This window comes from Parambassis ranga, unplaced genomic scaffold (genome assembly GCF_900634625.1).
Source record: "Parambassis ranga unplaced genomic scaffold, fParRan2.1 scaffold_22_arrow_ctg1, whole genome shotgun sequence".
Lineage (NCBI taxonomy): Eukaryota > Metazoa > Chordata > Actinopteri > Ambassidae > Parambassis > Parambassis ranga.
The window spans coordinates 2120660-2124621 of NW_021144778.1; the positions used below are offsets into that span (position 1 = coordinate 2120660).

Sequence of the window (3962 nt, forward strand, 5' to 3'; positions counted from 1 at the left end):
AACTCCAGACAGCCATTCACACATACCAGATGGTGACTGTTATTACCATTCTATATACTCCTACATACCCGGGCATAACAGGCTCGTTAACAATGTCTGTATATCTTTGCTATTGTTACTTTTAATGTCGCATCTTCACAGCTCATCACCGGACAGTTTGAAGTATCGCAGGCACATTGGAACACAGTAGATGTGCAAATGTGGTCATAAAGGCACAAACACTGAATCTTTGCTATTGTTACTTTTAATGTCGCATTTTCACAACTCATCGCCGGACATCTCACGCTGTTGCAGGCACCCTCTCTGTATAATGCCCTCTTGCCATGGCACAAGTCCTTGTGGTGTGTTAAAAAACTCAGTAAAGTCTTTCCTTATAGTTTAGTGGGCGGGCCGTATGAGGAGTTCTGCACACACGCGTCTCGCGGAGTATGGTACCTCAGTGCGGAAAAGACCTTTTTTTTGTATCTCTTACCACCCGTGGAGCGCGTTCTCCGCTCTTTGTCTCGCGGAGTATGGATCCAGCTTTACTCCCTTAAATGACATGTAGAGCCCAGATAGCTCAGTCGGTAGAGCATCAGACTTTTAATCTGAGGGTCCAGGGTTCAAGTCCCTGTTTGGGTGGCAAGCTTTGTACTCTTGTTACACCACATTCAGATGTTAACCTAAAAGTTAACCCTAAAAGAAAAAAAAATCACCTAAAAAGACAATAATAATGTGCATTATGCATGTTCTTGGTGTCTAGGAACATCCAGGGACCTCAGAGAATGCATTTCCAGTGTTTAAAATATTGTGTCTATTAGTATGCCTGAGTGAATTAGAATAAACTAAATCAGTGGTCCCCAACCACCGGGCCGGGGACCGGTACCGGTCCGTGGGTCATTTGGTACCGGGCCGCACAGAACGACTGAGCAAAACATATATTATTCATTATCTGAGTCTGAAAGCTGTTTCATTTATAAATCGATCAGATTCATCCGCCTGTGCCTTTAAGCACCTGTCCAGACGCTTGTCTCGGTCACGGGATACGGCCCCAAAATTAAGCCCACAAGCAGCAAAAATGAATAAAAAACAAACGTCTTTGGAGAGCTTCTTCGGAAAGGGGAAAGACCTAACGAGGAGACAGAAGAAGAGGAGCCTACCCCTTCAAAGAAAAAGAAACCCGCATTTAAAAGACTATATCAGGCGTCCTATTTAAAATACGGATTTATTGCAACAGGTGATTCTCACACACCAAGTCCGCTCTGAGTGATGTGGCGACAGACTCGCAAATGAGGCAACGAAGCCTTCAAAACTGCGAGACCGAGCACCCTGCATTAAAAGACAAGCCATGGAAGAAAACATGAACAAGAACGACTGAAGCAATTAATGACGGCCAAAACAAAATTACGGAGTGGACTGGACATAAGAAACACACTTCGGGTGTCATGTCTCCCATTATCCCTAGATGGGACCGCCTCATTGCTGAGAAAGCTCAAAGGCTCCCACTAATTAGAGTACGAGTCTGTTTATGCACTTTGTTTTTTTTTTGTTTTTTTTTTTTTCTGTGCCGGTCCGTGAAAGTATTGTTTTACATGATACCGGTCCGTGGTGCAAAAAAGGTTGGGGACCGCTGAACTAAATGAGAAATGTAACATTTCTATCCTCGCCTGAGTTTTTTTTCCTGTTTGACAGAAGAAAACAGTATGCTAACAATGATTCTATGTACACAGATGCCATTGATCACATTCAGCTATTCCTTGGCTACAAATGTACCAAATTTGATAGAATTTGAACAAAGAGCAAAGCCTTCACAAAGGTTTTAGTAAGGATATCACCAGGCGGACACTCAGTTTGGCACAATTTGGCACCACATTGCCAAATAGGTTACTTATCATTTCCAATGGGAAGTGGCTGAAAAATACAACTTATATCCATTTCACTAGTCTATTGCCATCTACTGGAGCTTTTGGGTATGAATTTTACCTTGTACTTCATCAACTTCTACCATTATGCACAGTGTAAAACAAAAAACATCAAAATGTATAATTTTGTCTCCAAATAGAGCAGTTTTTATTATCATAACTAATAACTAATGTAAAATAATGAAAGTCCAACCAAATATAAAGTAAGAAAAATACAATAACAACAAGGAGAGGTGATGCCTCAGCGTTGAGCCCAGATGGGCCTGGGACCTCGCTGAAGAGGAAAGCCAGGTCCCAGGCCCATCTGGGCTCTTCCCTCTTGTTGGCTATGAAAATAATAACACTTATTTTTATCTGTAATTGCATACATATTGAAATATACACATTATGTAAAAAATATGTAAAGACAGTATTGAATAGGATTGAATCATCCTTCATCTCTGCTCAGCTCTTCCCTTAGGGGTTGCCACAGTGAATCATCACCACTATCCTCTGCATCCTCCTCTCTCACCCCAACTACCACCCTGCTGTATACTATACTGTGTATATGTATATATATAATAAATCATTTTTATTAGCAACAAATAGTTTACACTTCAAAATAAATGTACAAAACTTACTCATAAACTGGGTCCATCTTTTCCAACGTTCAACTGGCTGGCAACGGGGTCAAACAAATCCGGAAATCCCTGCCGTTGAAATTCTGCTCCATGCCCCTCTCGACGCAGTAAGAAGAAGAGATAAGCTAGCTAACAACCTAAAAAACCCTCTGACACTCACTGAAACTCACTGAAATTCACCAAAAGTCACTGAAGCACACTAAAGCAACTACAACCTCCACAAACACCTACGCGCACTAGCGTTAGTGTTGTTGCGTCTAGTCTTTACGCAGGGATTTTATGTCAGCTGGGTATTGTAGTCCAGTAGATTTTTATACCATTCAATTCAGTAGCTTGTCCTCTTTCATTGGACTACAAACATGGCCGTGTCAGAATTTGAAGTAATAGTGCCTGCACGTTTTCAGCCCTTCAGCGGCCCATCGGGTTTAACCACTGCAGTACTGTTAACCTGCTAGCATCTTTGCTTATCTAAACACAGTTTTCATTTCTGTCCAATGCGAGACAATTACCAACCCCTATAAAGGAGAGGTTCTGCTTCTCAATTCAATTCAATTCAGTTTTATTTATATAGCGCATATTACAATCAGACATTGTCTCAAAGCGCTCAGGAGGGTCACACACTAATACAAGACCACTTCCTGTTATGCAACAAATACACTTTATGATTCAATGTTGAGCTAATGCCACAGCCACAAAGTCAATCAAGGATTGTTTTTTGAAGACGTTTCGCCACTTCCCCAAGTGGCTTCTTCAGTTCTGCTACTTTTCTGGTTGGGAATCTGAGTTTTATGTGTTCAGGACCTCTGTGGGTGGATCTTGCAGGAGCTCACATGACTACGATCCCTATAGTTCAGGGTTCGGCAACCCAAAATGTTGAAAGAGCCATATTGGACCAAAGAAACAAAAAACAAATATGTCTGGAGCCACAAAAAATTAAAAGCCTTATATAAGCCTTATAATAAAGGCAACACATGCTGTATGTATCTATATTAGCTATATTAGCCTACTATCAAAATGACTAAGTTGGCTACAAATACATAATGAACCTTCATGATTAAATGTTTATTTTCCCTGCAGCACATTGTTGTGACCTAATCTTGTCACCCCGGATTCCCAGACTCCGTCCCCGAAGCACAGAACATTGAATGAAAACCAGTACTGATCAGTTTCAGTTTCGCCTTTATAAAGGGAGAATGCACAGCTCAATACAGACCCCTCGATCTGCTCCTGCAGCTGACCATTTGCATTCTGTCCGTCCCATGCATTAGGCTCGTTTTATTAATCTTACAACAAGGTGTGGTTACATTTACATAGAAAGGCATAAAAGGTAATGTTTTTCAGTGAAACATGCATATTCAATAATCACAAGGTGGAGGGCGTATACGAAACTAAAAGACATTGAAGCTCTCCCACTCACATCTTTGATGTGAGTGTGTGTGTG

General features: G+C 41.2%; 1 non-coding gene across 1 annotated transcript; it reads left to right on the forward strand.

Moving 5' to 3' along the window:
- Positions 1 to 548: 548 nt before the first annotated feature.
- On the forward strand, positions 549 to 621 carry trnak-uuu (transfer RNA lysine (anticodon UUU)). The gene has a single exon. It is a non-coding gene; the product is annotated as a tRNA-Lys (tRNA).
- The last annotated feature ends 3341 nt before the right edge of the window (positions 622 to 3962 follow it).